At 45.0% G+C, this 12,895-nt stretch overlaps 3 non-coding genes and 1 pseudogene across 3 annotated transcripts; all 4 read right to left on the bottom strand.

Annotated features, from left to right (window-relative positions):
• Window positions 1–1,830: 1,830 nt before the first annotated feature.
• Window positions 1,831–2,050, bottom strand: LOC135005139 (small nucleolar RNA U3). The gene has a single exon (XR_010205795.1). It is a non-coding gene; the product is annotated as a small nucleolar RNA U3 (small nucleolar RNA).
• A 3,007-nt stretch (window positions 2,051–5,057) lies between these two features.
• On the bottom strand, window positions 5,058–5,277 carry LOC135005138 (small nucleolar RNA U3). Its single transcript, XR_010205794.1, has one exon. It is a non-coding gene; the product is annotated as a small nucleolar RNA U3 (small nucleolar RNA).
• A 3,021-nt stretch (window positions 5,278–8,298) lies between these two features.
• On the bottom strand, window positions 8,299–8,518 carry LOC135005141 (small nucleolar RNA U3). The gene has a single exon (XR_010205797.1). It is a non-coding gene; the product is annotated as a small nucleolar RNA U3 (small nucleolar RNA).
• A 3,023-nt stretch (window positions 8,519–11,541) lies between these two features.
• On the bottom strand, window positions 11,542–11,775 carry LOC135005148 (small nucleolar RNA U3; annotated as a pseudogene).
• Between the last annotated feature and the right edge of the window lie 1,120 nt (window positions 11,776–12,895).

Genomic DNA, 12,895 nt, shown 5'->3' with positions numbered 1-12,895 from the left:
TAGCCATCGACCTCAAACGTCCATCCCTATGTCTTGTGAGCATGTACATAAATAGGTTGTGAAACAGAGGGTCTAATTCAGAGTTGTACGCAAACGCAGCCGTTTCCATACAACTGTGATGTTTGGTGATCTGTGACTGCGAGATTGCTCGCAGGGCCCCCTAAGCCTCAACATGATTCACATGCTGTGGCCAAAATGGTGTTATCCCACCCCTGTTTTGTAGGCTTGCCGAGGCCAGGGTCTGCGTCCTCCAGTGCAGAATTCCTGGTCTTGGCAGAGTGAAACCCCAGGCCATCCTGAGTAACCTGGTTGCTCAGATGGGCGATGTTCACGCAAGTGATCTAATGGCTGCTACTGCTTGCCGTACAACTTATAATCAGACCTAGAAACTCAGCACTTACACTGGACCAGGGCCATAACTAGGGGTCTGCGATCGGTGCTGCCCTGCAGTCAGTATTGCTGCAGCAGTGCCACCTGGAGTGCCCTTTGGATGCTTCAGGCAGGAGCCCTACAGTACGTACAACAGCTCGAAGCGTCCTCAGGGTGCTTCTGCATCCAAAGAGACAGCATCGGATCAATTGCGTAAACATCAACCGAGTACTCAGGATGGCCAGGCTGTTTGCGCTGCTGGGGCCAGGAAATTTGCATCAGACGATGCAGAGCCTGGCCTCGCCACTCCCAGAAAATAGAGGTACAACTTCCTGTTTTAGTGAAATCTACCCACCCCACACGTCTGCAGACTGTCCATCAGACTTGCGTCACAGAGGACACTGCGTGCGATCACACATGCGCCCACCATCGTAGACGTACATAAACCATTTGCTTTATGTACATCTTTGAATCAAGTCCTGCATACAGAGCAGTGGACATGATGCCGTGACAGAGGGTTGGACTGTCCAGCAGGGGCACAGGGGAAACCCTCGGCGGGCCCCACCTTCTCTTCTAGGGATCAGGTTCCAGATTGTGCACTTGAATGATAGATTACGCACATGTTGCCTTATAGTGCACAGGACTATGGTGTTTTTTTCTGCATTACTGTTATTAATCTGGTACATTATTAAGCATGAACAAGCAGTTTTTACTATAAAATGATTAGCCAAGCCTCTGTGGCAGCTGGCCACCCCCCCCTCTGGAGACTGTCCACATCCTAAAATACGGTCCCCTACCATTGCAGTTCCCCGGTGGGCCCTTCATGCCCAAGGCAGACACTGCCGCGACAGGAGACTCGGGTGTATGGATGCAGTAGAGGGGGACACTGCCGTGACAGGAGTGCCAGGTGCCTATGTGCAGAGAAGGGGACAATGCCATGAGTCGTGACAGTTTTGCTTTTATTTTTTTGTGCTGGAGCTCAGAGCAGAGAGCTGCAGTGTTACATGGAGCACCACCTGCTGGCCATTCATGCAGAACTGCACTTGCCATATAGTGTTAAGAATACTTCCAGTTTGAAGTGACAATCCCCAAATAAGCTTCACTTGAAAATATTTTGAAGATATAAAGCCAGCTCAGTAATAGGGATAAATCACTACTAATGTGCCTGAATTTGCCACACAACAGGAATGGACATCAGAAAGCAATGATCCACAATCAATATTTTTTTTGTTCCCTCCAATTGACAGTCCTTTTCAATTTGATTCTGTAGAAGTGGAAACCATCGGCCCCTTTGTTCCGATGGCTTGTTCCTAATGTTTGGTGATGTCACCATGTCCCTTGCAGGGATCCTTTGACATGAGCACATTATCAATGTTTTTGGGCACATCGCATCATGCCACATGACAATAGCAGTACACATGGAGCCATAAGAAAATCTGTCATTAACAAGCATTAAAAACAACCACTCAGCTTGTAATCTCTTCCTCCATTTCTCCCATGATAGAAGAAAAGGAACGGTCATCAAAAGCAAACAGCAGCTACAATGAAGCAGCACCGAGAGCTCACTTCGCGCTCAGAAAAGATTACTATTGCTCTTCCTCATGGTTGGTAGGTCTGGACACTTTAGAGCACATTTCCAAAAGTTAAAAACTATAGAAATGATCCCTGAAAGTATAGTCTTAACCAAAACAGCCTAGCATTTTTACTGCTGTGGGAAGGAGAGTCTTTTTAATATAATGGAGATTTTTAAAATGATCTCACAGTTGAACATATCTTGAAGATAGTAAGAAACTATGCTGCCTTTAAAATGTGGACCAACGATGGACTCAGCTTTTCTTACAGAATGTATTCTTCTATGATTGTGCACTCACTTGCTCATCTGCATATTTAAGATACTCTGGCCAACCAGGAAGCACCTCTGAAACAGCCGAGACACAGCTTAAAGCAGCAACAACAGCCTCAGCTAATAACGGACTATGCACACAGAATGTCAGGATCACAAAACCAAACATATGTTATAGAGAAAAACAAAGTCTAAACACGTGCTTTTCTGGCATGGTGACAATTCTGCTTGGTAGATCACTAACGATCATGTTATATTTGCTGTGGGATGGGTGCTTTTGTTTCTGTTCCTCTACTGTTAGTTCATTTTACGCTGGGGGATGTTCGATGCAACAGAACCTCATATGTAGGCTGGTATTTGAAGAGTAATAAGAGCGATAGATTACATAATATTAATGTAACAAAGATACTACCTTTTATATCTTTCTTTTATGACAAAAATGAGTAAACATGGGGAATAAACACGACAAATGACATACAAACCACCTCCTGCTTGCTTTTGGGTGTAATTTGTAATAAAACCATAAAGATATTCAAATGAACCATGTTAGTTTCACTGCTAGCCTTCATTTGGCATGGATTTCCTCTAAATGGTTTTCATATTAAAAAAAAGGGGGTTCCCCGAAATATGTACTGAAATGTTGCAACTACTCTACCTTACATCACAAATGCTTCCAAAATAATGTGTCCTCTGCTCCCCGGAAGGCTTCCCATCACGCCACAGCAGGTATGGACATCGGAAGCCTGGCATTAATTGGTTGCCGGGCTGATGACATCAAACGCAGCCATGCACATTGAATGATTGCAATGGTGTAACCATCAATTGCTTTACTGTGAACATGTGTAGAATCTTTCAGAGCTTTGTGCAAGCGTGCATTTACCTGAGCTGCGGACACCCCTTTCCGGGTGTCCGCAAATGCACAGAAGTACCTGAACATCGGATTGGCAACCATCGAATCCTCGCAATTTAGTGGAAAAGGGTACTTTGATCGAATTGGAAAGACTGTTGATTGGTAGCCATCGACCTCAAACGTCCATCCCTATGTCTTGTGAGCATGTACATAAATAGGTTGTGAAACAGAGGGTCTAATTCAGAGTTGTACGCAAACGCAGCCGTTTCCATACAACTGTGATGTTTGGTGATCTGTGACTGCGAGATTGCTCGCAGGGCCCCCTAAGCCTCAACATGATTCACATGCTGTGGCCAAAATGGTGTTATCCCACCCCTGTTTTGTAGGCTTGCCGAGGCCAGGGTCTGCGTCCTCCAGTGCAGAATTCCTGGTCTTGGCAGAGTGAAACCCCAGGCCATCCTGAGTAACCTGGTTGCTCAGATGGGCGATGTTCACGCAAGTGATCTAATGGCTGCTACTGCTTGCCGTACAACTTATAATCAGACCTAGAAACTCAGCACTTACACTGGACCAGGGCCATAACTAGGGGTCTGCGATCGGTGCTGCCCTGCAGTCAGTATTGCTGCAGCAGTGCCACCTGGAGTGCCCTTTGGATGCTTCAGGCAGGAGCCCTACAGTACGTACAACAGCTCGAAGCGTCCTCAGGGTGCTTCTGCATCCAAAGAGACAGCATCGGATCAATTGCGTAAACATCAACCGAGTACTCAGGATGGCCAGGCTGTTTGCGCTGCTGGGGCCAGGAAATTTGCATCAGACGATGCAGAGCCTGGCCTCGCCACTCCCAGAAAATAGAGGTACAACTTCCTGTTTTAGTGAAATCTACCCACCCCACACGTCTGCAGACTGTCCATCAGACTTGCGTCACAGAGGACACTGCGTGCGATCACACATGCGCCCACCATCGTAGACGTACATAAACCATTTGCTTTATGTACATCTTTGAATCAAGTCCTGCATACAGAGCAGTGGACATGATGCCGTGACAGAGGGTTGGACTGTCCAGCAGGGGCACAGGGGAAACCCTCGGCGGGCCCCACCTTCTCTTCTAGGGATCAGGTTCCAGATTGTGCACTTGAATGATAGATTACGCACATGTTGCCTTATAGTGCACAGGACTATGGTGTTTTTTCTGCATTACTGTTATTAATCTGGTACATTATTAAGCATGAACAAGCAGTTTTTACTATAAAATGATTAGCCAAGCCTCTGTGGCAGCTGGCCACCCTCCCCCCTCTGGAGACTGTCCACATCCTAAAATACGGTCCCCTACCATTGCAGTTCCCCGGTGGGCCCTTCATGCCCAAGGCAGACACTGCCGCGACAGGAGACTCGGGTGTATGGATGCAGTAGAGGGGGACACTGCCGTGACAGGAGTGCCTGGTGCCTATGTGCAGAGAAGGGGACAATGCCATGAGTCGTGACAGTTTTGCTTTTATTTTTTTGTGCTGGAGCTCAGAGCAGAGAGCTGCAGTGTTACATGGAGCACCACCTGCTGGCCATTCATGCAGAACTGCACTTGCCATATAGTGTTAAGAATACTTCCAGTTTGAAGTGACAATCCCCAAATAAGCTTCACTTGAAAATATTTTGAAGATATAAAGCCAGCAGTAATAGGGATAAATCACTACTAATGTGCCTGAATTTGCCACACAACAGGAATGGACATCAGAAAGCAATGATCCACAATCATCAATATTTTTTTTGTTCCCTCCAATTGACAGTCCTTTTCAATTTGATTCTGTAGAAGTGGAAACCATCGGCCCCTTTGTTCCGATGGCTTGTTCCTAATGTTTGGTGATGTCACCATGTCCCTTGCAGGGATCCTTTGACATGAGCACATTATCAATGTTTTTGGGCACATTGCATCATGCCACATGACAATAGCAGTACACATGGAGCCATAAGAAAATCTGTCATTAACAAGCATTAAAAACAACCACTCAGCTTGTAATCTCTTCCTCCATTTCTCCCATGATAGAAGAAAAGGAACGGTCATCAAAAGCAAACAGCAGCTACAATGAAGCAGCACTGAGAGCTCACTTCGCGCTCAGAAAAGATTACTATTGCTCTTCCTCATGGTTGGTAGGTCTGGACACTTTAGAGCACATTTCCAAAAGTTAAAAACTATAGAAATGATCCCTGAAAGTATAGTCTTAACCATAACAGCCTAGCATTTTTACTGCTGTGGGAAGGAGAGTCTTTTTAATATAATGGAGATTTTTAAAATGATCTCACAGTTGAACATATCTTGAATATATCAGATAGTAAGAAACTATGCTGCCTTTAAAATGTGGACCAACGATGGACTCAGCTTTTCTTACAGAATGTATTCTTCTATGATTGTGCACTCACTTGCTCATCTGCATATTTAAGATACTCTGGCCAACCAGGAAGCACCTCTGAAACAGCCGAGACACAGCTTAAAGCAGCAACAACAGCCTCAGCTAATAACGGACTATGCACACAGAATGTCAGGATCACAAAACCAAACATATGTTATAGAGAAAAACAAAGTCTAAACACGTGCTTTTCTGGCATGGTGACAATTCTGCTTGGTAGATCACTAACGATCATGTTATATTTGCTGTGGGATGGGTGCTTTTGTTTCTGTTCCTCTACTGTTAGTTCATTTTACGCTGGGGGGATGTTCGATGCAACAGAACCTCATATGTAGGCTGGTATTTGAAGAGTAATAAGAGCGATAGATTACATAATATTAATGTAACAAAGATACTACCTTTTATATCTTTCTTTTATGACAAAAATGAGTAAACATGGGGAATAAACACGACAAATGACATACAAACCACCTCCTGCTTGCTTTTGGGTGTAATTTGTAATAAAACCATAAAGATATTCAAATGAACCATGTTAGTTTCACTGCTAGCCTTCATTTGGCATGGATTTCCTCTAAATGGTTTTCATATTAAAAAAAAGGGGGTTCCCCGAAATATGTACTGAAATGTTGCAACTACTCTACCTTACATCACAAATGCTTCCAAAATAATGTGTCCTCTGCTCCCCGGAAGGCTTCCCATCACGCCACAGCAGGTATGGACATCGGAAGCCTGGCATTAATTGGTTGCCGGGCTGATGACATCAAACGCAGCCATGCACATTGAATGATTGCAATGGTGTAACCATCAATTGCTTTACTGTGAACATGTGTAGAATCTTTCAGAGCTTTGTGCAAGCGTGCATTTACCTGAGCTGCGGACACCCCTTTCCGGGTGTCCGCAAATGCACAGAAGTACCTGAACATCGGATTGGCAACCATCGAATCCTCGCAATTTAGTGGAAAAGGGTACTTTGATCGAATTGGAAAGACTGTTGATTGGTAGCCATCGACCTCAAACGTCCATCCCTATGTCTTGTGAGCATGTACATAAATAGGTTGTGAAACAGAGGGTCTAATTCAGAGTTGTACGCAAACGCAGCCGTTTCCATACAACTGTGATGTTTGGTGATCTGTGACTGCGAGATTGCTCGCAGGGCCCCCTAAGCCTCAACATGATTCACATGCTGTGGCCAAAATGGTGTTATCCCACCCCTGTTTTGTAGGCTTGCCGAGGCCAGGGTCTGCGTCCTCCAGTGCAGAATTCCTGGTCTTGGCAGAGTGAAACCCCAGGCCATCCTGAGTAACCTGGTTGCTCAGATGGGCGATGTTCACGCAAGTGATCTAATGGCTGCTACTGCTTGCCGTACAACTTATAATCAGACCTAGAAACTCAGCACTTACACTGGACCAGGGCCATAACTAGGGGTCTGCGATCGGTGCTGCCCTGCAGTCAGTATTGCTGCAGCAGTGCCACCTGGAGTGCCCTTTGGATGCTTCAGGCAGGAGCCCTACAGTACGTACAACAGCTCGAAGCGTCCTCAGGGTGCTTCTGCATCCAAAGAGACAGCATCGGATCAATTGCGTAAACATCAACCGAGTACTCAGGATGGCCAGGCTGTTTGCGCTGCTGGGGCCAGGAAATTTGCATCAGACAATGCAGAGCCTGGCCTCGCCACTCCCAGAAAATAGAGGTACAACTTCCTGTTTTAGTGAAATCTACCCACCCCACACGTCTGCAGACTGTCCATCAGACTTGCGTCACAGAGGACACTGCGTGCGATCACACATGCGCCCACCATCGTAGACATACATAAACCATTTGCTTTATGTACATCTTTGAATCAAGTCCTGCATACAGAGCAGTGGACATGATGCCGTGACAGAGGGTTGGACTGTCCAGCAGGGGCACAGGGGAAACCCTCGGCGGGCCCCACCTTCTCTTCTAGGGATCAGGTTCCAGATTGTGCACTTGAATGATAGATTACGCACATGTTGCCTTATAGTGCACAGGACTATGGTGTTTTTTCTGCATTACTGTTATTAATCTGGTACATTATTAAGCATGAACAAGCAGTTTTTACTATAAAATGATTAGCCAAGCCTCTGTGGCAGCTGGCCACCCCCCCCCCCCCCTCTGGAGACTGTCCACATCCTAAAATACAGTCCCCTACCATTGCAGTTCCCCGGTAGGCCCTTCATGCCCAAGGCAGACACTGCCACGACAGGAGACTCGGGTGTATGGATGCAGTAGAGGGGGACACTGCCGTGACAGGAGTGCCAGGTGCCTATGTGCAGAGAAGGGGACAATGCCATGAGTCGTGACAGTTTTGCTTTTATTTTTTTGTGCTGGAGCTCAGAGCAGAGAGCTGCAGTGTTACATGGAGCACCACCTGCTGGCCATTCATGCAGAACTGCACTTGCCATATAGTGTTAAGAATACTTCCAGTTTGAAGTGACAATCCCCAAATAAGCTTCACTTGAAAATATTTTGAAGATATAAAGCCAGCTCAGTAATAGGGATAAATCACTACTAATGTGCCTGAATTTGCCACACAACAGGAATGGACATCAGAAAGCAATGATCCACAATCATCAATATTTTTTTTGTTCCCTCCAATTGACAGTCCTTTTCAATTTGATTCTGTAGAAGTGGAAACCATCGGCCCCTTTGTTCCGATGGCTTGTTCCTAATGTTTGGTGATGTCACCATGTCCCTTGCAGGGATCCTTTGACATGAGCACATTATCAATGTTTTTGGGCACATCGCATCATGCCACATGACAATAGCAGTACACATGGAGCCATAAGAAAATCTGTCATTAACAAGCATTAAAAACAACCACTCAGCTTGTAATCTCTTCCTCCATTTCTCCCATGATAGAAGAAAAGGAACGGTCATCAAAAGCAAACAGCAGCTACAATGAAGCAGCACTGAGAGCTCACTTCGCGCTCAGAAAAGATTACTATTGCTCTTCCTCATGGTTGGTAGGTCTGGACACTTTAGAGCACATTTCCAAAAGTTAATAACTATAGAAATGATCCCTGAAAGTATAGTCTTAACCATAACAGCCTAGCATTTTTACTGCTGTGGGAAGGAGAGTCTTTTTAATATAATGGAGATTTTTAAAATGATCTCACAGTTGAACATATCTTGAATATATCAGATAGTAAGAAACTATGCTGCCTTTAAAATGTGGACCAACGATGGACTCAGCTTTTCTTACAGAATGTATTCTTCTATGATTGTGCACTCACTTGCTCATCTGCATATTTAAGATACTCTGGCCAACCAGGAAGCACCTCTGAAACAGCCGAGACACAGCTTAAAGCAGCAACAACAGCCTCAGCTAATAACGGACTATGCACACAGAATGTCAGGATCACAAAACCAAACATATGTTATAGAGAAAAACAAAGTCTAAACACGTGCTTTTCTGGCATGGTGACAATTCTGCTTGGTAGATCACTAACGATCATGTTATATTTGCTGTGGGATGGGTGCTTTTGTTTCTGTTCCTCTACTGTTAGTTCATTTTACGCTGGGGGGATGTTCGATGCAACAGAACCTCATATGTAGGCTGGTATTTGAAGAGTAATAAGAGCGATAGATTACATAATATTAATGTAACAAAGATACTACCTTTTATATCTTTCTTTTATGACAAAAATGAGTAAACATGGGGAATAAACACGACAAATGACATACAAACCACCTCCTGCTTGCTTTTGGGTGTAATTTGTAATAAAACCATAAAGATATTCAAATGAACCATGTTAGTTTCACTGCTAGCCTTCATTTGGCATGGATTTCCTCTAAATGGTTTTCATATTAAAAAAAAAGGGGGTTCCCCGAAATATGTACTGAAATGTTGCAACTACTCTACCTTACATCACAAATGCTTCCAAAATAATGTGTCCTCTGCTCCCCGGAAGGCTTCCCATCACGCCACAGCAGGTATGGACATCGGAAGCCTGGCATTAATTGGTTGCCGGGCTGATGACATCAAACGCAGCCATGCACATTGAATGATTGCAATGGTGTAACCATCAATTGCTTTACTGTGAACATGTGTAGAATCTTTCAGAGCTTTGTGCAAGCGTGCATTTACCTGAGCTGCGGACACCCCTTTCCGGGTGTCCGCAAATGCACAGAAGTACCTGAACATCGGATTGGCAACCATCGAATCCTCGCAATTTAGTGGAAAAGGGTACTTTGATCGAATTGGAAAGACTGTTGATTGGTAGCCATCGACCTCAAACGTCCATCCCTATGTCTTGTGAGCATGTACATAAATAGGTTGTGAAACAGAGGGTCTAATTCAGAGTTGTACGCAAACGCAGCCGTTTCCATACAACTGTGATGTTTGGTGATCTGTGACTGCGAGATTGCTCGCAGGGCCCCCTAAGCCTCAACATGATTCACATGCTGTGGCCAAAATGGTGTTATCCCACCCCTGTTTTGTAGGCTTGCCGAGGCCAGGGTCTGCGTCCTCCAGTGCAGAATTCCTGGTCTTGGCAGAGTGAAACCCCAGGCCATCCTGAGTAACCTGGTTGCTCAGATGGGCGATGTTCACGCAAGTGATCTAATGGCTGCTACTGCTTGCCGTACAACTTATAATCAGACCTAGAAACTCAGCACTTACACTGGACCAGGGCCATAACTAGGGGTCTGCGATCGGTGCTGCCCTGCAGTCAGTATTGCTGCAGCAGTGCCACCTGGAGTGCCCTTTGGATGCTTCAGGCAGGAGCCCTACAGTACGTACAACAGCTCGAAGCGTCCTCAGGGTGCTTCTGCATCCAAAGAGACAGCATCGGATCAATTGCGTAAACATCAACCGAGTACTCAGGATGGCCAGGCTGTTTGCGCTGCTGGGGCCAGGAAATTTGCATCAGACGATGCAGAGCCTGGCCTCGCCACTCCCAGAAAATAGAGGTACAACTTCCTGTTTTAGTGAAATCTACCCACCCCACACGTCTGCAGACTGTCCATCAGACTTGCGTCACAGAGGACACTGCGTGCGATCACACATGCGCCCACCATCGTAGACGTACATAAACCATTTGCTTTATGTACATCTTTGAATCAAGTCCTGCATACAGAGCAGTGGACATGATGCCGTGACAGAGGGTTGGACTGTCCAGCAGGGGCACAGGGGAAACCCTCGGCGGGCCCCACCTTCTCTTCTAGGGATCAGGTTCCAGATTGTGCACTTGAATGATAGATTACGCACATGTTGCCTTATAGTGCACAGGACTATGGTGTTTTTTCTGCATTACTGTTATTAATCTGGTACATTATTAAGCATGAACAAGCAGTTTTTACTATAAAATGATTAGCCAAGCCTCTGTGGCAGCTGGCCACCCCCCCCCCCCCCCTCTGGAGACTGTCCACATCCTAAAATACGGTCCCCTACCATTGCAGTTCCCCGGTGGGCCCTTCATGCCCAAGGCAGACACTGCCGCGACAGGAGACTCGGGTGTATGGATGCAGTAGAGGGGGACACTGCCGTGACAGGAGTGCCAGGTGCCTATGTGCAGAGAAGGGGACAATGCCATGAGTCGTGACAGTTTTGCTTTTATTTTTTTGTGCTGGAGCTCAGAGCAGAGAGCTGCAGTGTTACATGGAGCACCACCTGCTGGCCATTCATGCAGAACTGCACTTGCCATATAGTGTTAAGAATACTTCCAGTTTGAAGTGACAATCCCCAAATAAGCTTCACTTGAAAATATTTTGAAGATATAAAGCCAGCTCAGTAATAGGGATAAATCACTACTAATGTGCCTGAATTTGCCACACAACAGGAATGGACATCAGAAAGCAATGATCCACAATCATCAATATTTTTTTTGTTCCCTCCAATTGACAGTCCTTTTCAATTTGATTCTGTAGAAGTGGAAACCATCGGCCCCTTTGTTCCGATGGCTTGTTCCTAATGTTTGGTGATGTCACCATGTCCCTTGCAGGGATCCTTTGACATGAGCACATTATCAATGTTTTTGGGCACATTGCATCATGCCACATGACAATAGCAGTACACATGGAGCCATAAGAAAATCTGTCATTAACAAGCATTAAAAACAACCACTCAGCTTGTAATCTCTTCCTCCATTTCTCCCATGATAGAAGAAAAGGAACGGTCATCAAAAGCAAACAGCAGCTACAATGAAGCAGCTACAATGAAGCAGCACTGAGAGCTCACTTCGCGCTCAGAAAAGATTACTATTGCTCTTCCTCATGGTTGGTAGGTCTGGACACTTTAGAGCACATTTCCAAAAGTTAAAAACTATAGAAATGATCCCTGAAAGTATAGTCTTAACCATAACAGCCTAGCATTTTTACTGCTGTGGGAAGGAGAGTCTTTTTAATATAATGGAGATTTTTAAAATGATCTCACAGTTGAACATATCTTGAAGATAGTAAGAAACTATGCTGCCTTTAAAATGTGGACCAACGATGGACTCAGCTTTTCTTACAGAATGTATTCTTCTATGATTGTGCACTCACTTGCTCATCTGCATATTTAAGATACTCTGGCCAACCAGGAAGCACCTCTGAAACAGCCGAGACACAGCTTAAAGCAGCAACAACAGCCTCAGCTAATAACGGACTATGCACACAGAATGTCAGGATCACAAAACCAAACATATGTTATAGAGAAAAACAAAGTCTAAACACGTGCTTTTCTGGCATGGTGACAATTCTGCTTGGTAGATCACTAACGATCATGTTATATTTGCTGTGGGATGGGTGCTTTTGTTTCTGTTCCTCTACTGTTAGTTCATTTTACGCTGGGGGGATGTTCGATGCAACAGAACCTCATATGTAGGCTGGTATTTGAAGAGTAATAAGAGCGATAGATTACATAATATTAATGTAACAAAGATACTACCTTTTATATCTTTCTTTTATGACAAAAATGAGTAAACATGGGGAATAAACACGACAAATGACATACAAACCACCTCCTGCTTGCTTTTGGGTGTAATTTGTAATAAAACCATAAAGATATTCAAATGAACCATGTTAGTTTCACTGCTAGCCTTCATTTGGCATGGATTTCCTCTAAATGGTTTTCATATTAAAAAAAAGGGGGTTCCCCGAAATATGTACTGAAATGTTGCAACTACTCTACCTTACATCACAAATGCTTCCAAAATAATGTGTCCTCTGCTCCCCGGAAGGCTTCCCATCACGCCACAGCAGGTATGGACATCGGAAGCCTGGCATTAATTGGTTGCCGGGCTGATGACATCAAACGCAGCCATGCACATTGAATGATTGCAATGGTGTAACCATCAATTGCTTTACTGTGAACATGTGTAGAATCTTTCAGAGCTTTGTGCAAGCGTGCATTTACCTGAGCTGCGGACACCCCTTTCCGGGTGTCCGCAAATGCACAGAAGTACCTGAACATCGGATTGGCAACCATCGAAT

The sequence above is a fragment of the Pseudophryne corroboree genome, unplaced genomic scaffold (assembly GCF_028390025.1).
Source record: "Pseudophryne corroboree isolate aPseCor3 unplaced genomic scaffold, aPseCor3.hap2 scaffold_1971, whole genome shotgun sequence".
In the NCBI taxonomy this organism is placed as follows: Eukaryota; Metazoa; Chordata; class Amphibia; order Anura; family Myobatrachidae; genus Pseudophryne; species Pseudophryne corroboree.
Note: the sequence above shows the minus strand (reverse complement) of the source record. Positions and strands in the feature narration are given on the sequence as shown.